We start from the raw sequence: 22921 nt of genomic DNA on the forward strand, positions 1-22921 counted from the left end.
TTACGCTTTAGGTCAAATAGTCTTTGCAATGTTACGAAAGGCGGAAGAAAAAAACCGCGTAAATTACTTCCACAAAATAAAATTGGAACCTCAAAGAAAATCAATACAAGCGTGTCAAAATATTGGAGGCACCTGACTTCCATTCAGCTCCCGTAGGGGGAACATAACAATAGAGTCTTTTCTCCCCGTCGCGCGGCAATGATCGCTCGCGGTTTGGGGTGACGATGAATGAAGTATTCTTCTTTTCTGGTGAAAATTTCGTTTGCAACCTAGTAGCAGGTTCTTGCGGTATTCTTCCCCTTTTTTTTTTAAAGAGCAATTATTATTAATAACATGCATTCTGCCCGTATACTTCGTTTTCATATAGGCTACATCGTTCAATTTCTTCGACTTTAAAGCGAACATAGGCTAACATAACATAACATAGGCTAACGCCATATATTGTATATCTTCTACCTCCGATCGCATCGAGACCGGTTGAATTCGGATAAATCCAGATCCTTAATTATACCTAATATGTTCCAGCACCGTCGCCACATGACGTCATCGACGCCTGCAAATCTTACCTGACGCCATCAAATGGCTTAGAATAGCCAAAACGTGTCCTGAAAACGCATTAACTTCAAGTACCCCGACTGTATAAATCATCCGTGACTCATATCCGGCTGAAACACATATATAAAGTACAACAATAGTGTTAGATTAGGGTAAAAAACGGACTCCATAATAGTGTATTTTGTACATTAATGGAAAACCATTAAAACCAAGCTCCACATCTGTATAAATCATCTGTGACTCATATCCGGCTGAAACACATATATAAAGTACAACAATAGTGTTAGGTTAGAGTAAAAAACGAACTCCATAATAGTGTATTTTGTACATTAATGGAAAACCATTAAATCCAAACTCCCACGTGTGCATGAGGCACCCATGACTCATATCCGGCTGGAACGCATATATAAAGTACAACAATCGGGTTAGGTTAGGGTAAAAAACGGGACACATAATAGTATCTTTTGTGCACTAATGGAAAACCGTTAATTCAAAACTCACACGTGCGCAAGTAGGTGAAACCGGCGACTCTGGGCCGGCCCTTTGACCTACTTTTTATTTTACGACGTTTTACGCACTAAACTAACCTACAATGAAAGAAAAAATGGACAGAAAAAGCTCTGGCATCACTTTTTAAGCTATTTTTTATGCCATCTCGTTTTTTTGACCTACATTTGAAATGACTTACGACATTTTCCTATAAGGCTACCCCCCTCTTACTGTAAGGCCCCCCTCAGTGTAATCTACTACGACCTGCTAATAGGCTTCTACTCTCAGCGTAATTTGTTTTTTACGATGTTTTACGGATTAAAACTAACCTACAATGAGAGTAGGTGAAACCGGCGACTCTGGAACGGTCTTTTGACCTACTTTTCGCGCGCAGTGTTGCCAGCTCCTCACTCGAAAAAATCACCAAGGTTTTTGTTTTTGGGTCTAACCTAACCTAAAGCAAGGAGGTGGCAACCTTGCTTGAGGTATTTTCTCGCAGTGTTGCCAACTCCTCACTCGAAAAAATCACCAAGGTTTTTGTTTTTGGGTCTAACCTAACCTAAAGCAAGGAGCTGGCAACCTTGCTTGAGGCTTGCTTTACAGTGCATAAAGCAAGGTTGCCAACCCACTGGTACTTTTGCCATAGCCTTTTACAAGAAAAAAAAAGAGAAAGGGAAGAGTTAAACAACCGACAGCTTACCCACAGCCTTTTTTGCTCTAACCTAACCTAAAGCAAGGAGCTGGCAATTTTGATTGTGCAATCAACCCGGTTGACCGCCCTCAAGTGGAGATCAGCGTTGCCAACTCCTCACTCGAAAAAAAATCACCAAGATTTTTTTGGTCTAACCTAACCTAAAGCAAGGAGCTGGCAATTTTGATTGTGCAATCAACCCGGTTGACCGCCCTCAAGTGGAGATCAGCGTTGCCAACTCCTCACTCGAAAAAAAAAACACCAAGATTTTTTTGGTTTAACCTAACCTAAAGCAAGGAGCTGGCAATTTTGCTTGAGGCTTGCCTTACAGCGCATAAAGCAATTTTTGCCAACCTGCACACACTGGGCAAGGAGAGCCGGCACTGCCGTAAAAGAGAGAGAGATGGGTGGATGGCAACGCAGTATGTGTGTGCGTGTGTGTGTATAATATGTAGCATTATTAACTAGAGTGTGTTGGCAATTTACTTACAACTAAAAAAAAATAGAGATGCCAACGTTGGTGTAAGATGAAGAGAGAGAGACCCATGGCTGGCAACAGTAATAAGCGAATGCGCCATATCGTAATTTTCCAACTCCGTATATCGTGACCTTTGTAAACCTCTCTCGGGGGAACGATGTGCCACACACACGCGCGCACACACTTGTATTGTGACGCAAGCAAACAAACAAAATAATAATTGTTGTTTTTTTTAGGATACCTGGCCCCTATAACCTCGCGAGGGTGCGTGGTGCCCAACACAGTTCTAATGGCCGCGGCTAACAAAGTCATGCTTTTGTAGAGTTTCATGGGTTTTTTTTTTAACCCCCCCCCATGACTTCCTACAGAGGACCTCCGTGTGTAATGTGTGTGTTTTATGATTGAAGAGAAGAAATTTTTTTGGTTAAGAATGGAATGTGTAAGAACTAAAAAAGTTTCCGTAGGGGGTGCAGCATCTGAAAGAAATAAAAAAATATCCTCAAAATAGTGTACATAATATGATAGAAAAATATAAAAAAAGTGTGAATGCAAAAATTAGTGTGAATGATTGTTTTTTTAAAAAAAATAATAGAAAAATATAAAAAAAATGTGAATGCAAAAATTAGTCTGAATAATTGTTTTTTTAAAAAAAAAATAAAAAGTGGTGCAAGAAATAATACGCATTTTTTTGATGTAGAAGTCTAATGGTGCGAGCAGATTTCTTCCTCGTCATGGCATCCCCATTCTCGGGTGTGGATGTTGCAGTCCAGTAGCCTCAATTTGGTGTCGTGGGGATCAAGCGCCACTTTATTAATCATGGATGTACGCAACTGGTCGATGGTGCTTGTGATCCGATGTTCGGTCATGCGTTTGATTTTTTTGTCGAACAAGCACGACTTGTAATCTTCTACGGTTAGTTTGTTTGTGCTCGAACGCCCCACCCCCTTTGCTTTTTTTATTTCGGTCTCATCCTGAACTTTGATGGCATACATTTTCGCTCGAAGACCCGCAAACTCTGTGATGATGCGACCGTTGACTTCATCCTTCATCTTCCCGATCGTCATTTTCTGGCTGTCGTCGAAGAGAGGGTGATGTTTCGGATAATTAGAGAAGTCGAAATGCTGGCTCATGTTTTTCAGATCTTCGTATAGATCATCGGTGTGGATGTTGTACACGAAGCTGTCCGTGTCGGTGTACACCACCTCGATCGCCTCTCCATAGCGTGGTTTCATGATGTCGTAGTGAAACTTGTACATGGCCAGCTTCGACAACTCGAGGATCGCGACTCCCGCGGCGATTGGTTTGTCGAATGTTATGTGGTGGAGAGCACGTTCGATCAATACCAACGTGTCGCTCAGTATCGTGAAGTTTTTGTACGTGGGCTGAGCGACGCGCTTGTTTATTTTCTTCGGGTCGGAGACCAAGTTGATATTTCTTTTTTTCCTCGCATCTTCCATGCTCTTGCCGTAGATGCTGTTGTTCATCAATTTGTATAGGTCTTTGTCTGCGGAAGAAGAAGCTGATGCTCGACGTTGAGTGTTGCCGTCGATATAGGGTGCTAGCCACCTGGTCTGTCTAAACTTTAATCCCGAGTGCACGCGCTTCAAAACCAATCCATGCCGGAGGTAGAATTGTAGGAGACGATAATGCACCACGTAATTCTTTTTGCTCTTGAAGGTGAGCATCAGCTTCTTCTCCGGAGCCGTTTCCATCACAGGTGCCATCGCAAATCCATGGTGTTTTCGATGAAGCGATGCAGGATATTCCAAATCTACTTTCAGGAAACATCCATTTTCATGATCTTCGCTCCATTCCAAACAATCTTGAAGTTCCTGCTCGCTCATCCATTCGTATTCTCCGATGGGCAGAGGCTCGGACATGGCATAACCATACAGGTTGTTCATGTCCCAGTATGCCAAGAAGTTTGTCGGTTTTTTTGCATCGAAATCGGCGACATATGGATTGTTGGCCTTGACGTATCGAAGGGGACACTGGACGATTCCACCACGTTTTGCCTCTTCAACAAACAAAAGTTGATTGACGTCCTTGATGAGTTCTATCTTCACCTTCGTGGATTTTAACATCGCCTGCCAAGAATAACCCGGTGTGGTGTAGCTGAAAGCGGGGTCCAAACCATATGCTGCTATTCCTCTCGAGCGATGGAGATGAAAACGATCGCTCAATAGCGTAACATCTAGTTTCAGATACAGATCGTGATAGTCGGCCATGGTTTGACAAGAGAATGTAGACCAGACGAACTGAGCATGATGGTAGTCCTCTTCGGTGCAACAGGTGTCGCTAAGGCGACTGTAGAATGCTTCTCTCGGTGGTAACGATGTTTCTGAGAATTTGGAAGCATCCGTCATGTATTCGTACGGGTAAACACCCTTGCGTCTCAACAGTGCTAAATGTTGGTCGCCGAAACATTTCCTGGTGGCGACCAAATCATCGTCGGTGAGTTGAGACGCGAGTGTCGCCAAACTCGAAGACAGAAAATTGTAGGAGTCCAAGAAGCGAATTTCTACGTGATTGCGATTTCCAACGTCCACCATCTTGCTGAATGAAATGAATTTCTCGTTGGTGCGAGCTATGACGCTAATGGGTTGAGCGTCGCATCCCATCTCCTTTATGAAGATTTTGGCGTCGTAGCCCTCCAAATTGTGAATGAATACAGGAATAAAATTTGGTTTCTTGATTTGTAGATTACAGTTGTTACACACGGGGGCCACATATTTTCCCGTGTGATGATTGTGGTGGCGAACTTTGACATTTTCGAGGGTGAAGTTACTTTCGCACACACCATACTGAGAGGCATGGTCGTATGCTTCCTTCTCTTCCTGGGTAAGAGACTCCATTGCTTTGTCTTCTCTTAGTAGAGGAGCGAATTGTATGGCCATCTGCTTCAGGGTTTGAATGAATTTTTGTGGAGCATCATTGCCGCGATGTAAAATAACATTGCCTGTGTTGTTGACCGTCAATCCAAAAGCGCAGGCTTCGTGATGTAGAATTTCGGTAGTGCTCGATACGCTGGGATTCGGTTCGCATGTGGCGAGTGGAAGTTGGAAACTTTCAAAGTCGGCGCATATCACCACGGGATGCCAGAGTAATGCCTTGTAGTTGGAAAATGTCATGTCTCGAGAAGGCATTTTGATAGCCGCGGCCGGATGTTTACTACACATTTCATGATGATCTCGGAGTTCTTCATCAGCCTTCTTTTTTCCTTGACCGTAGAATATACTCAGGCATCTGTCGCATACTCGAATTTTATGTTGATGTGTGGTAATTGGACTTCTTGTTAATTTTGGAAGATTCTGAATTAGACAGTAATGATAATTATCATTATTTTCGATCAGGAGTAATCTGATGACACGATTACTTTTAATGTTGCTGTGTCTGAGAACGTAGATGGCGTTGTTTTTGTCTAATCCGAATATGTGTACTGCTATACTTTCGTTTTTATCTATCTTGTACTGTGCCTCAAATTTACTAATGTCTCGTAGATTTACAGGGTAATTAATGCCAGCCATAGGTTTTTCAAATTCTGAGAGATATTCTGGCTTGTTGTAGTGGTATAAACGATGCTTATGATTATTGGCTGGGTGATGATCGGCAATGATGCACCACAAAAAGCATCTGTTATCTTCATTTTGAATGTTGATTATGGCTTTCTTACTGGCTATTTCCGGAGGCAAATTGATGTAGCTGGATGCTCCCATCGGGTTGTATCGTGCCACCTTCAAAGTTAAAGTGTGAGGCGAACCGCAAAGTGTCCAACCCGATCCACGTTTTTGGAAAGTCTCGTGCTTGTTCATCAAAGCGTCAAACATCTGGTTGCAAATGGCATCCACCTCATCGACGTCGGCGGCGTGGAGGCTCTTTACACCAGTGTAATGATGGAAAGTTTCTCGCTCTTTTTTCATGTTTTCGTAAATGACGGAAACGATGAGGTGGATTTTCAACGAGCATTGCAACAAAGCTTCGGTGATAGACGAAATTAACTTGCTTTTGACCGAGCGAAAAAAGTTGTTTAGATCAGATGTTTCTTCAGATTGGAAAGTCTCCTCGGTTAAAATATTTCGAATATTTTCGCCGGCACTCTTCTGCTTTTTTCGTGGCGCTTGATCGTCAACATCGAGCTCTCTCTTACTTGATCCTTCGCCATGCACATTCTTCCGATGTCTTCTCAAGTGAGAAATGGATATATATGTCCCACATTGGTCGCATGCACGTTTCGCTTCCTTCTTCTCCATTCTTTTGCTAAGAAAAAAAAGATGAAGTTACTAAAAATTACACATTTTTTGTGGTGTTATTTATATTAGATACGACCTCAATTTTTTTTTAAATAACCAACATGAATCTTTTTGGTTTCCGAAAGCAAACAATGGAGACTGTACACCGCACGACGACAGATCATGAATTTCTACCTTCCGCGTTAACTAAACTCAACGGTCTGTTGATTATTCACCTCAACAGCATTTGGACGAAATTGGATGACGATGTGGGCAAAATGTTTTATGTTTTTAATAACAATTTACATTTCTATGAAATTCCGATCGAGGGGAAACTTCGGATCACCGTGAATCCGGAAAACGTAGGCGAAATCAAAATATCTACCGGCAAGAACATTTTTCGAATCAAGTACGACAAAATGCTTTCTAACATGGCATACGATGTTTCCGCAGGAGATTACCTGTACGTGGAACTCCTCGGAGATTACGACAAACTTATTCCTCTCTTCGTAGATTTACGAATCGTCTATCCTATTATAAATAACCGTTAACCAAAAATGCCTAACGACATTTTCGGCAACACCAAGCGTGTAGACCATGCAGAAGAGATTCTCATGTTGGACATTCGAGTTAAGAAGTTGAGGACCGATTTGATCGCTTTGCAGGAGACCTTAAACAAAAGTTTAGAGTCGGAAATCGCCACGCTCCAAACGCAATGTCTCGACCCCATTCTGAAAATCGATTCCGAACTGAAAACGCTCATAAAAAATTATGTCGACGTACCTTCTTACGACAGCGTTCAAAATATACAGTTGAGCGTGGATTCGCTTCAAAATGATTTGGCCAAATTACAGCAATTTCAATCGAAAAATGAAGATTTGGAAAAATTGAAACTCGAAATCGAAGAACGAACTTCCGCAATCGAAAAGAATTTCTCCGAACTTCAAACCGTGGTGAACGATATTGATGTAGAACGCTTGCACGTTGTTGTTTCCAAATTACAAGAAGAATTCACCGCCACGTTGGAAGAAATTAAATCCAAGTTACAGACTTTGGAAGATACAATGACGAACCTACCATCGTCGGACGAACTGCAGGTCATCGGTAAAAGCGTCGCGAACATAAAAATTCAATTGGAGGCCTATCGAGATTTCGAACACATTCAAACCACCATCGCTACGCTTCAGGCGTCTCTGGAATTGATCAACGAAGAAATTAAAAATATTCACGCTGAAGCAAGAGCGTTGACGAGCATTCAAGACACGTTGAGCACGGTTCAGCAGAAAATCGAATATTTAGAAAATTTGAACGTCGAAACGAATCTCGCTCATTTTCATCACGTACTGGACAACATACAGGGTGACTTGGAATCGTTACGGACGAGCGTGCCTTCGAGCGAAGATTTGGAAAAATTGAAAACGGCGGTGACGGCACTATCCGATTCGAGCGACATCAAAAGTTCGTTGAGCGATCTCGAGAGTAAAGTGGCCAATCTCCCCACCTCCAAAGAATTGCACGCTTTGAAAAGAAACATATCTCGAATGCTGAAACGACTGGAAACGGAAACGGCGAACGTGGAACAGATTCGAGACGAACTTGCTTCGCTGGTGTCGGCGCTGCCCACTTCGCAGAGCGTCGCCGACCTTCACACGCAGTTTACAGAGATGTGAAGCATCGTGAACGATCTTACCGAGAAGAGCTCGAAATTGAATCAAGTCGAGAACCTTCAGAACATTGTCGTCAACGTCAGAGATCAAGTTGGAGTGCTGGAATCCACGCAGGAATCGACGCTGGCCTCTTTCGGTGCCAAGTTGCAAGAACTCAACGAAAGCTACAAGCAGTTGAACGTGGAAGTGAAAATCAAACCGTCGTTTTCTGCCGTAACGGATACCATAGTCGAGCATTTGCTGCCCATCGAAAATAAACTCGGACAAGTTCACAGTAATCTGCTCGGCGTCGACACTAAATTCGCTAAACTGCATTCTCTGCAAGCCATCGAAATCAACAGCGTACCCAATCAACAGAGAATCTCCACGTTCGTCGAAGGTAACAAACTATACATGTTGCATCCTTATCATCCGTACTACAAGTTTCTCCTCGATGGCACGATTCAGATAAACGAATTTTCGTACTGGTCTCACGGTAGAAAAGCTAGCGTTCCCACCATGACCTTGATATCGAATCGTGGTGTCCAGAAAGCAGGAAACATTCCTCTGGCACGTTGGAACGAAACGCGCAACATATATGAAATACACGAAGACGAAGATCTCACTGTTTTCGACGTGAGTGCCGGCGATAAGCTGATCATTCAAAACACGAGCGAAGTGCCGCCCTCTTTGAATCCCATCACGCTTGTGCTTCTCTTGAAACGTAATCTCTAAACAAAAAATGTCTAGGCAAGCCATCGTCGAAGAATTGCATAAACCTGCACGCCGTAACTACGAACGTTTGGCTGTGGTAACCAAGGGCATCGACGACCTCAGGCAAAGCGACCTCGTGGAGATGAGTAGCGGCAATTTGAAAAACATACATAAATGGAACAAGGGCAACAAGTACCTTCTCACCGTCATAGACACATTTTCGAAATTCGCATGGGCTCTGCCTTTGAAAGCCAAAACGGGAACGTGCGTCACGGAAGCATTCAAGACAATTTTTCGCGAAAGCGGCGGCAGACGACCTCGGTTTCTGCAAACGGACAAGGGGAAGGAATTTTACAACGCCGTATTCCAAAAATTTATTGAAAAACATGGCATTCGACATTATTCGACCTTCAGTCACATCAAAGCCAGCATCGTGGAAAGATTCAATCGAACCTTGAAAACACACATGTGGAAACGATTCACGCTTCGGGGAAATTACAAATGGGTCAACATCCTGCCGGAACTCGTCGACACCTATAATGATACGGTACACAGAACGATAGGCATGAAGCCAGCCGACGTTGCGAAATCTGACGAGCAGCGTTTAATTTCTACAGTTTACTGTCCAAAGTACACACCCACGACAAAAAAAGCTAAATACAAAATTGGAGACCGGGTGAGGATCAGCAAATTCAAACGCACCTTCGAGAAGGGATTCACAAAAAATTGGAGCACGGAACTTTTTACGGTGGTTCGAGTTTTACCCGGAAACCGACACACGTATATAATAAAAGATAGTAGCGGCGAGATTTTGAAAGGAAGATTTTACGAAGAGGAACTCTCTAAAACGAAACACCCCGACACGTACCTCATCGAGAAAGTATTGCGTAGGAAAGGTGACAAACTGTTTGTCAAATGGCTGGGACTTCCGGAAAAGAGTTGGATCGACGCGAACGAAGTGATCTTGTGAGTACGTGGAACGTGGTGAAGCGTCTACCGGATCCGGAAAGTCAAACGAGAAAAAAAAAGAACGGCGAGTTGCTTCCCGACAGCATCCGCTGTCTGATCGTAGGTCCTTCGGGGTGTGGGAAAACGACACTGCTCGTGGACAATTTTCTCCTCGCACCGAATTGGTTAGATTGGAAGAACAGGCACCTGTACGTGTTCTCGAAAAGTTTGGAGCAATCCAAATACCAGCAACTGATGAAACTGTACGATGGTCTGGACATTGCAACGTTCGCCTCGGAAATAAAACCACTCGACGATTGTCGTGAAAATTCAGTCGTTGTGTTCGACGACGCCATCCTGGAAAATCAAAATGAAATTCGCAATTTTTTCACGCAAGGTCGTCACAAAGAAATGGATTGCTTCTACCTAGCTCAAACGTTTTCCAAAATTCCAAAACAGTTAGTACGCGACAACGCTAATTTCATATGTTTGTTTCGTCAAGATCACACCAACCTCAAGCACGCGTACGATGACTACGTAGGCGGAGACATGAACTACAATCAATTTTCGGAACGCTGCTGCTCTACTTGCTGGAACGGTGACGATTTCGGATTCGCTACGATCGACATGACGAGGAAACCCAACAACGGAAAATACAGAAACAAAATCAACGATTTTCTAAACGTTGCAACGTTGTGAGAAACGACGTGTATAAATAACGTCATGACGAAACGAAAAATCGAGGACGAAAATCTCAAGCTTCGCGATTACCTCGCGAAACGCTTCAAAGGTTGGAAATCCGAGAATCGCGGATTCTACGAAGAGAAGAAACGTCAGGATCAACCCGTGATCGATGCCATCAGCGACCTAGGTAAAGAAATTAAAGGCGTCACAGAACAAAATAAAAATTTGATCAACGAACTCGTACCGCTCGCAGCTAAAAGTTACGCCGTACCCACGCCCATTTCGAGCATTCCTTCGACACCGTTCGAACTGAAGGATGCACCGGCACGACGTCGAGCTATTGGTAGCACGTCTTCGGATAAAATCGAGTTGGGACCTTTGGCACGAGACTACCTGAGCACGGGGAAATTCGACAAGGATGAAGTGTTCGGATTGTATCCCAGCATGGAAACCAGCGAAGGCGGCGGTGTGGTGTGGAAGATTGGGAAATCGAAGGTGACCTTCGAAGGCAACGACATTAAAGTCAATTTAGGCGACAAGGATAGTTGGAACCGGTATCCGGGTACGGTGGGACTGTGGGAACTCGTCGCCAAAAAGCAGCCGAAAGATTACACCGACGAAGATTACCAGAGTTACAAGGAAATTCTGATCATGACGGATGCCTTGTACCAGAACAACGACGCCTCGCAGAATAGGGTGAAATCGAGCAGCGGCGAGAAGTACAGGAATCTCATCAAACCGATTTGGAACCAGGTCAAAACAGGCAGCGGCGTCAAACGCTACAACACGCTACCCAAAGAATTCGTTTGGGTGGACGACGTGAGGAAACTCGTGGACCGATTGTTGGTGATAGCCGGCGAAGAGAATGCAGGCAATCGTAATTTCTACAACGAGAAGGTTGGCATCGTGGACATGATCAGCACGAAACTTTCCAACTTCATCGTGAACGACGACAAGGGCATAGGTTACCTGATCAAAATCATCAACACGCTGCCTCCGAAATTTTGGAACGTGGCCGAAGGAAAGGGACTCGTGAACGACATCATCAACAAGTTACCTTTCGAGATGCATTTACCTGGCTACCAGTACTGCGGACCGGGTACCAAACTCGAGAAAAGATTGGAGAGAGGAGACAAGGGTGTGAATCCGTTGGACGCAGCATGCAAAGATCACGACATTGCCTACAACACCACGCAGACGGATCTGGATGCACGTCACGAAGCAGACAGAAAGTTAGAGCACGCAGCTTTCGAAAGGTTCGTGAGCAGAGACGCTTCGTTGGGTGAAAGAGTTGCAGCACTAGGCACCACCATCGCCATGAACACGAAACAAAAATTGGGGTGGGGTATATAAATAACATACAGTAAAAAAACAACATGGCTTGCATAACTGATTTGCCGCACGAACTACTATCTAAAATATTCAAAAAGGTAGTTAACGGAGATGTTAATAAACTTGTGATCATAGCTAGAACGACGCCGGCATTTCGCATGGGATGCGAAATAGTTCTCAAGGACCATCTTCGGGAGATCAGCGGCCTGAGGTGCGGTGATCTCGACACTCTTCTGTCGGCTGCAGGGGAAAAATTAAACGAGAGGTTGGATGAACTGCACGAGGCGAGGCAGGGAAGAAGACGATATACTGATGATTGGTGTAAGTCCAAACAGGAAACTGAAGAAATCATCACGCAAATCATCGCGTTCTCCGAAGCACGAACTTTCTTCCTCTGTTAAAAAAATCTTCGATACAAATCGTGAAAAAAAAATATATATAAATAACACACATCATAAAAAATAATCTTCGGTATATATAAATAACACACATAGTGAAAAACAATTAAATTTCTCTAACACACACACTGAAAATTTCTCTTCTTCGATATGACAACTGAAAAAATGAGTGAGCTCCAAGCATTAAAACAAATGCTAAATTTGTCATTCGAGTATGTAAAAATTCGGGAATTGGAAGTCGACAAATCTTACACGATAACTTACGGTTCAATCGTTTCTACCCAGTATGGTCCCAAGGTACGCCTGTTGCTCAACGCACAATACAGTCTATTTTTACCAGATCGATACGCTAACATGTTATCGGACGAGAAGCTATCTATTTTAATCGAGAACAAAACTCAAATCGTGTACAAGGGGACAAAGGAACTTCTTGGGAAGAAAACGAAGCACGTAATAGAATTTGTGTAGCGACTGCGGGGGCCGTGAAAAAAAAACTCAGAATATTTATATATAAATAACATACCGTAAAAAAACTACACAAGAAAAAATCTCAGAATATATATATAAATAACATACTGTGAAAATAACACATAGAGCATCAACATGAAGCCCAAGGGTGTCGTGTACCAGATACCATACTCCAATCTGAAAAATCTAGGTGCCCTCGATGGGTTACTCACCAAGAAACAACGTGAGAAGAAACGTTCTTGCTTGTCGAAAGGACATGGAATGAAATTACTTCTCAGCACACCTCAATTGAGACGCTTGCAGCGTTCGCGGAAACAGCAAAAGGTCGGAGGTTTCATATTCAGCATCCCGGCCATCCTGGCAGCATTGGGGGCCGTTGGAAGTTTGGCCGGCGGAAGTGCCGCCATCGCGAAAACCGTCATCGACTCGAAGAAGAACAAGGCCGAGTTGGAAGAACAGAAACGTCACAACCTGGCCATGGAGAAGAAGGGGAAGGGCGTGATGAAAAAGTTTAAAAAAAAGAAACAGAAGCACTCACCAACCGAGACATTGAATCTCTGATCGGACCGTTACAAATCAAACACTTCAGAGGAGTTTTCATGTCCGACTCGTTACCTTCAAGCGTGAAAAGAAGAGAATGCGGAGTAGTCAACTTGGACGGTCAAGAAAATCCAGGCACGCATTGGATATGTTACCACAAAAATGATGATAAAGCATTCGTTTTCGATTCTTTCGGAGGTGTTCCGCCTACAAATTTAGTTTATTATCTGAAAACAAACAAAACCTCCATATACTACAACGACGAACGCATTCAAAATTTCGGAGACGTGAACTGCGGCCATCTCTGCCTCTCCGTGCTCGCGTTTCTCTCTAAAATAAATAACCCTACGATCGAAGATTTCCAGAAAGCATTGTGGAATCTGAAACACGATGGGCGTGTTCCATCTCACGAGCGAATCTTCAATCTTGAAACTCACGCTGCACGACGACATCGTCTATCCTAAATCCGTGGCTCTGCGTGCATTCTACAGCATGTACCTCATACCTAACGTCACGCAGCACAACAACAAAATTAGCGTCGGAAGCGAACACATCGTCGTCACGCCAGGACAATACAATCTTTCCACTTTGCAAGCTTAATTACCCAAAGGCACGTACCTTTCTCAAAATTCGGTCACGCACAGAGTGGAAATCCTATCCGCGACGGAGACCGTGGACCTGGGCACCATGGGAGAACTTTTAGATTTCGAGAACGACACCAAACTCGAAGCTGGCATCAAGCACGTAGCAACCAACATTCCTAAATTCTTGGCCATAGAGACTCTGAACGTACACTGTAACGTGGCCGAAGGTATGATCACGAAATCTTCGGACGGATTATTAGGAAGTCACAAGCAGACGGGAATCATAGCCACTTTCAAACCAAGTTCCGAGTTCATGGAACCGATCATCTACACGCCCTCTTCGCCGATCTATTTTCCAGTATGTCGCAACCGCATAGACGACATAGAGTTGGTGGTGACGAACGAGAAAGGAGACGTGGTAGATTTCGCAGGTGCCACTACGACGGCCATCGTGGAGATCAACGTATAATAAATAACCATACATGTAAAATGGAGCAAATCGAAAGTTACGAATTGCAATCTTTCCCTCCCAACCGTCGCACGTTCGCCAATCTGAACGAGGCGAACAGGGAGATCGAATACGACGTGGACGTAGGCGATGGGTTCGTTCATCCTCACAGAGCGGACCTCTACCTTCAATTCGACGTGGTGAAGAAGGAAAGCGGAGATGCGTTTCCCGCAGCAGCAAACTTGATACTCGTGGACAACTTCGTGCCTCACCTGTTCTCGCAGGTGGAGGTGAGGAAACACAACACCGTCATCGACAGAATAGATTATCCAGGCATCACGTCGACGGCAGTGGGAACGTTGAAATTATCCAAAACGGACGCAGCGTACTACCAGGCCGGGGGATTCGAAGCTGGGGCCAAAATATCGACGAGAAGTCACACGGTGCTCTTTCCCATGCGTCTGCTGCCTGGTTTCTTCTCGGACTACAAGGAGATCATGTGGAAGGGAGGACTGCGCGTTACGTTTCGAAGAGCTGCCAACGACAACGACGCACTGATGCGATACGCTACTTTGGGTCCGGACGGCACCACGCCGATAGCCAACACTTTACCCGAAGCGGCCAAGTGCGTCATCCGGAGCATGGAATTGAGAATGCCGGTGGTGGAATACGAAACGAATTACGCCCTCAAGTACAAAGCGGAGATCTTGAAAAGTCCGCAGGTGCCGATTCACTTTCACGGTTACCAGTGCGTGCAGAAGGTTGCGTCGGGAAGTCACATGGAATTCGACGTGACGACGCAGTTCAACAACATACAGTTCGACATGCCAGATTTCGTCGTAGTGCTCTTTCAGACCGGGCGCAATAACAATCAGGAAAAAGATTCCAGCAAGTTCGACGACTGCAAGATCAAGAACATTTATCTCAAAAATGGACGCAACGAAGTGTTCCCGCGCGAGAATTACAACCTCGACATGACCAAAAACGATTACCTCAAACTTTACGAAGCGTTCTCGGCTTACAAACGCGTGACCGAGGGAAGCGTGGACATGTACTACACGCCCAGCGAGTTCAAAGCACGGAGACCCATGACCGTCATCAACACATCTAAGAGAAAGAAGGTTGTGGTCAACGATCGAACCAACATCAAGGTCGTCTGCGAGTTCCACGATGCCTTGCCCGAGGATACCCTATGCAGTGTCATCCTGATTGCAGAGAAGTCCTTCGCCTACGACGTGAAGAACGAGAGGGTCACAGAGCAGTTTTAACAAGTTTTTAACATCTTTTCTTGCACAATAAGAAATTTTTTGTACTAGCACAATCAGTTACAATGGCACAATACGAATTTCACTAGTTCAGATCAGTTACAAATGTCAATTTCATTAGTTATCAGTTACAATATTTTTTTTCATCACTATAGCACGAGACAATCAGAAAATTTGCACAAAAAAAATTTGTTGTTGTTTTTACACGTGAAAATTAACAATAAATTTTTTTTTTATTGTTTCAGATGCTGTCGAAACATCAAAAACACATACACACACACTAGAAAAAAAAAGCATGCAACTTTATTTGTAACACACACATATTCTCCATCTTCATCAGGAAAATATTATAATAAACATAATTATTTTTATCTATATCTCACAATAAAACTCTATATCCAAAAATATCACAACATCAAATAACACTAGAGTTGTTAGTACACGTTGCATGCATTACGGAGGTCCTCTGTAGAGTTTCATAGAAGTTTGAGAAAAAAAACCCATGAAACTCTACAAAAGCATGACTTTGTTAGCCGCGGCCATTAGAACTGTGTTGGGCACCACGCACCCTCGCGAGGTTATAGGGGCCAGGTATCCTAAAAAAAACAACAATTATTATTTTGTTTGTTTGCTTGCGTCACAATACAAGTGTGTGCGCGCGTGTGTGTGGCACATCGTTCCCCCGAGAGAGGTTTACAAAGGTCACGATATACGGAGTTGGAAAATTACGATATGGCGCATTCGCTTATTACTGTTGCCAGCCATGGGTCTCTCTCTCTTCATCTTACACCAACGTTGGCATCTCTATTTTTTTTTAGTTGTAAGTAAATTGCCAACACACTCTAGTTAATAATGCTACATATTATACACACACACGCACACACATACTGCGTTGCCATCCACCCATCTCTCTCTCTTTTACGGCAGTGCCGGCTCTCCTTGCCCAGTGTGTGCAGGTTGGCAAAAATTGCTTTATGCGCTGTAAGGCAAGCCTCAAGCAAAATTGCCAGCTCCTTGCTTTAGGTTAGGTTAAACCAAAAAAAAATCTTGGTGTTTTTTTTTTCGAGTGAGGAGTTGGCAACGCTGATCTCCACTTGAGGGCGGTCAACCGGGTTGATTGCACAATCAAAATTGCCAGCTCCTTGCTTTAGGTTAGGTTAGACCAAAAAAAATCTTGGTGATTTTTTTTCGAGTGAGGAGTTGGCAACGCTGATCTCCACTTGAGGGCGGTCAACCGGGTTGATTGCACAATCAAAATTGCCAGCTCCTTGCTTTAGGTTAGGTTAGAGCAAAAAAGGCTGTGGGTAAGCTGTCGGTTGTTTAACTCTTCCCTTTCTCTTTTTTTTTCTTGTAAAAGGCTATGGCAAAAGTACCAGTGGGTTGGCAACCTTGCTTTATGCACTGTAAAGCAAGCCTCAAGCAAGGTTGCCAGCTCCTTGCTTTAGGTTAGGTTAGACCTAAAAACAAAAACCTTGGTGATTTTTTCGAGTGAGGAGTTGGCAACACTGCGAGAAAATACCTCAAGCAAGGTTGCCACCTCCTTGCTTTAGGTTAGGTTAGACCCAAAAACAAAAACCTTGGTGATTTTTTCGAGTGAGGAGCTGGCAACACTGCGCGCGAAAAGTAGGTCAAAAGACCGTTCCAGAGTCGCCGGTTTCACCTACTCTCATTGTAGGTTAGTTTTAATCCGTAAAACATCGTAAAAAACAAATTACGCTGAGAGTAGAAGCCTATTAGCAGGTCGTAGTAGATTACACTGAGGGGGGCCTTACAGTAAGAGGGGGGTAGCCTTATAGGAAAATGTCGTAAGTCATTTCAAATGTAGGTCAAAAAAACGAGATGGCATAAAAAATAGCTTAAAAAGTGATGCCAGAGCTTTTTCTGTCCATTTTTTCTTTCATTGTAGGTTAGTTTAGTGCGTAAAACGTCGTAAAATAAAAAGTAGGTCAAAGGGCCGGCCCAGAGTCGCCGGTTTCACCTACTTGCGCATGAGTCATCGATGACTCATCTCCTCCTCCACCCCCGACACGTGGCACTTGATTAATTAACAATAGCGTCACCCCTCGATAAGGAATAACAAACCATTAATGTCAATTAAAAGGTCTATTGTTAGGTCTTATCAAATTCCCTTTGTACTGTTATCGGATAGGGCATAGTGTATAATAATAAATATCATGAGCTTACTCACTCAATATTTTTTTTCTTTGTAATATGGTGAGTTTCTCCGATACCTACTCCCGCCTTTGAATTACACATACTCGCAAGTCGCAACAAGAGGAAACATAAAAGCGTAGTGTAAAAATCGTAAATTTTTGTATTAGACTCATGGCCAAAATGTATTAGACTCGACCAAAATGACGTCAAGTTTAGTGCTCTTTTGCATAAACATACTGTATTTAGGCCCGTCTGAGCTACCCTGCCGTTGCGCTTTAATATATTAATTCTTAGGTTCAGGAGAATGTAATTTTCGGAAACTTATGACTTGCTACTAATCTTAACGCTTTGCTAAACGCATTTCTGTTATCGATTTGCACGAGAAATTCTTATCTTCGTTGAAAATAACGTTTGAATAGCCATCCTATCACTCTCCAATGTAAAGCTTAAGGCAACTAGACGACGAACGAAATTCTTTAGAGACGCAACAGAGGTGGCGCCTCTAGCGGAAAAGTTTGGCAGTGACCATTAGTGTAAGGCGTACGTTGAGTGGAGTTCAGTAGGTTTCCTGTTAAAAAACGGACGGTTAACTGGAACCTTGACAGGATCAAGACGTACGTACGCAGATCCTCGTGCAGTGGTTACTCGTTCAACTAGTTCTCGCGCTTTTGCTACCAAGTGATAGTATAGTGAACAGGTATTGTATAGGAACACATACCGCGTGGTTTAATAGAACAGTGATACGTTTACCTTCACCGGGTTGCCGGCCCGAACGGCCATGGACGGGAACGAATCCACGGACACCGACATGGACACAATAGAACAACTCTCATCGACAACCAAGACTAACCACATACCACCCTCTCAGATAAGTGCGGACAAAAACCCCCAAAAACGTCACCGGGATGAAATGGAGGAATCGATCCAGGCAGACAAAGTCCCCCGCGGAAACTCTCTTTCCGAAATTCAACCCACTCTACCCGAATACTGGTACGACAAAGACATACCGGGACCATATGTCGTCCTCCTGAACGGCATTGAGAAAAACGCGAAAAGACTTGCCGCAGGTAGCGTCGGAAACATTCTCAGGAAAAAAAATGTGACCGTCAACTTGGTAGAACAATGTGGTATCAATCGGGTCCGGGTAACATTCAAAACAGCAAGGGCTGCTAATAATTTCATGCTGCAGACTGCTTTACATCGGGAAATGCTGGTTCAATCGCGGGTGCCACTTTCATTAGTTCAAAGGGAGGGTCTGGTATTTGCTATTGAACATGATACCTCCGAACAAGACGTATTGGAAGGTATTGAAAGCCCCATCAGGGTTCTTACAGTCAAACGCTTGCCGAAAAAGATCTGGCGAGAAGATGGGACTTTCGACCTCGTTCCAGCAAAACTTTTCTGTGTTACCTTCCGCGGGAACCAAATACCTGACAAAATCATCATTAATAGCCAAATACATGCAGTAACACCTCGAACAAGAGCAGTATTGAAATGTTCCCAATGTTGGCGTTATTCCCACCACGAGAAACAATGCCGTTCAAAACCCATGTGTACCAATTGTACCAAAGATAAACATGAAGACCAGTGCGACAGTTCACCCTCGTGTATTAACTGCAAAGAACCCAGGCGCGGCTCGTGCGTTATTTACCCGGGGGTTCACTGAAGTGATGTGACATATATTCACTTTCCGCAAAATATACTTCCTTCGCCCAACAAAAGGATGGGGGAGGGTTTAAAAGCTTTGTCAAGAATTCTTTTTATCTGGGAGTATAAGGTTTTGTTGTAGGGGTGTGCGAATAAATTTAGGGCTGAAACTACAATAAATTGTGCCTTTATGAAAAAAGTTGAGTTTTGTTGGAATATCATGGACATCCTCAAGTAGGGGCAAGTAATATATTTTTTCCCCACGAGGAGCAAAAAACACTCCTTCAGTCTAAAGTTACTGCAACGCTTTTATAATAATTACCAAAAATTACTGTGACTGAAATTAAATTATATGCGTGTAATATATAATTTTTGGTTTACATTCAATTTCCATGGGGGGGCGGCCCCCTTTTCCCCTTCCGGACGTCCATGCTGACTAATCAGAACTGGTCCTACATTTGTTAAAGGGAAATGGCAACTAATGGCATGCGCATACTAGAAATCGAACCTAAGACCCTTTCATTTATACGCGACAGGTTTGTTCAAATTTGGGGCTGGTCGACCAGCACACGCTTTTTTTCAGTGGACAAGGAAGTTTGTTTACTTTAATTATGTGCATTTCTATCGGTCATTTCTTACCTGCGCGGACAGCAACGCCTACACTGCATCAAATGACATAACCTAGGTAAAGTCCATCCCTCGTTTCACTCGCAGCATCACTTAATACTTTCCAACAAGTATCCAAGCACTTCAAAAACTAAAAAACTTGAGACTTTGACACCGAGCGACAGCGAGTCACGTCTTCGCGCCATTCTTTCTCTTTCGCGAACCCGAAGTGTTTCCACCTTTAAGGAAAAACCTCTGAATGCATGCACAAGGTATTTTGGTAATGTATCTCCTTTATTTTAATTCATCGCATCTAATTCCAGCTTCTATTTGTTTCCACTCATCCATCTCTGACACAATCTTGCATTTATTCCAAGAAGTTCGGTGCAAAAATGATACAAGAGAAGATTGAATATGTAATGTGTGCGCTTCAAACTTGAACCGCACGCAGCAACACTGGAAGGGAGGAAGCAGCGAGAAAGGAGCCTTGTCCCGCGGCTTCTCCGAGAGAACGAACTGCGCATGACCGTTGGGTAGAGACATAGGTTCTGGAATCTCATCTCCCATGTATTTTGTCCTATACCCTCCTCGCGCTTCTGCTCCCGCACGAAGCTTTCACAATGGCACGAGCTGTCCTGTGGGGGTTCAACTGAGGGTCTGTATCAGGGCGGCCGATTCGCGGTTTCTTCTTCTCAGCAAGAGAGTTCGCCGTGTTACGGGCACAAATACATGACTTATTGTGTAGAATTTTTAGCGAAATAATGTGAAAATTTAAAGACATTGTTCATTGTTCATTCTCGAGGTGATTATCGTATATTACTGGGGGTTCACTGATCCTGTGCGCTATAGGGCCAACCGCGCCTGAAAGAACCCCATTCCTCTTTATCAAAAAATTGCCCCCGACGTAGACTTGAATCAGCCATACAAAACAAAATGGCTGAAGAAAACATTTCATACCACGATCCAAAAAACAAACTACAAGGGATTTTTATTCCCAGCCCCACCAGGGAGGAAGTTCTCCGCCCAAGATTCACAGGTGCTAATTTCCCCCCACTACGTCTTCCAAGGTCGGAACGTTCGGTGGACAACACTAGACTTGACTTGCCCCATTCGGCACAAACGGTCAATAACTATCAGATATTGAATCATACGCAATCGGTGCTCACAAGGAAGAACCAGTATTAGAAAATACTTCCCCTACTGATGCCATTAAACCGCCAAGGCGACCCAAAACATCCAAAACAAAAAGAAAAGACGACCATCAACCCCGCAAAACGTACACTAGCAGGAACTGGTATGACGATGATGAAGTGTTAATCATGACCTCCAGTCCCACCTCCGACACAAAGCAATTATTCCAAACTGATAGGACAAACTGCCCGGCCCGCTGCTTTGACAAGTAAGAGGGAGATAGATAGAGTGAATCCTGTTTGGCCACCAACAAATGTGTTCTCGAGTAACTCAACCTCAGCGCATATAACAATAGAGCACAATCTTATTTACAACTCGATCCTAGACATGATTCCCAATTTCTGGGATGCGGTGCGGGAAACAGAAAACAAAAACCGTCGCATTCAACTCATCAAACAAATCCAATCTTTAACATCTAATCTCCTGGCTATCATAGAATCCACACATTGACAGAATAAGGTCTCCGATAGATACCGGAAATGGAAACAATAGTACAATGGAATGTTAATAGCTTCTCCGCGAGAAAACTTGAATTACTAGACTTAATTGCCGAATTTCAACCCCAAATTCTCTGTTTACAGGAAGTTAAAGGTACCAAACGCGAAAAATATCGTATTGCGCATTATAATATATACGGTACACCAACAACTAATAGGGGGAACGGTAATATTCGTACACGAAAAAATTCAACATACAGAAGTCCGGATTCCGAATGACATAAGATTAAAACAAGATTTCCAAGCAGAAATAGTAGCTATCCGCGTTTCTATCTTCCTACGAACATTCATAGTCATATCGATATACATCCCTTCCAATACTAACTCCCAACGCATACGAGCAAGAGACCTTAAAGAAATGGTACAACACGTTCCCGGACCTATTGCCCTTTTAGGTGACTTTAATGGACACTACTCAACGTGGGGGGACAAACATAACGACAGACTAGGTGACAAACTAGACCCATTCTCTTAATCAGACGTCGTCACAATCTCCGACCCCTACGCTTGGCTAACAGCCAGACACCCCCAGTACGGCGATGAAACAAAGCTTCCATTAACTGGGATGCGTTCAAAGCCACGTTCTCACGGATATACATGCCAATTCTATCATTCCGAAATATCAACCTAGTTTACTCCAATCTCATCGAAATGATTACGGTAGCTATGGACCATAGTGCTACTCGTAGTACATGCCAATTCTATCATTCCGAAATATCAACCTAGTTTACTCCAATCTCATCGAAATGATTACGGTAGCTATGGACCATAGTGCTACTCGTACCCGCTATAGTATCCCGGCCAGATATCTATCCATAAGTTGGTGGACGAGAGATTGCGAAACCATTAAAATCAGAAAACGACAACTCCGAAAATATGAACGACACCACCTCCGAGAAAATTTGATTGAACTAAAACGCCTACAAGTGAAAGCAAAAAAAAAAAAACTTACCTCCAGGGGAAGAGAGCAGCATGGCAAAATTTTTGCAATACATTAGATCGCAGCAATAGCATAAGCTCCATTTGGCACAAATTTAACTCCATTCGCAAACCCACCCAAAGTAAGGTGAAAACGCTAGACCGAACCTGGGAAAACGACTTCATATCTTTATTAACACCCCCTTCGGTTAGCTCAGGTTATAAACACGACGAAAGATTAAACGCAACATTCACAGATGACTTTCCCGCGGTAACCGCATTAGAACTCACAAATACCTTGGACTTCCTCAAAAATACCGCACCAGGATATGACGGCATTACATATGACGTACTTCGCCACTTGCCGGACGAAAGTATCCACCTCATTGTACAAATTTACAGTAAAATATATCGCACCGGTATTATCCCCATAACCTGG

Source organism: Lepisma saccharinum, chromosome 2 (assembly GCF_977018435.1).
Source record: "Lepisma saccharinum chromosome 2, izLepSacc3.1, whole genome shotgun sequence".
NCBI lineage: Eukaryota > Metazoa > Arthropoda > Insecta > Zygentoma > Lepismatidae > Lepisma > Lepisma saccharinum.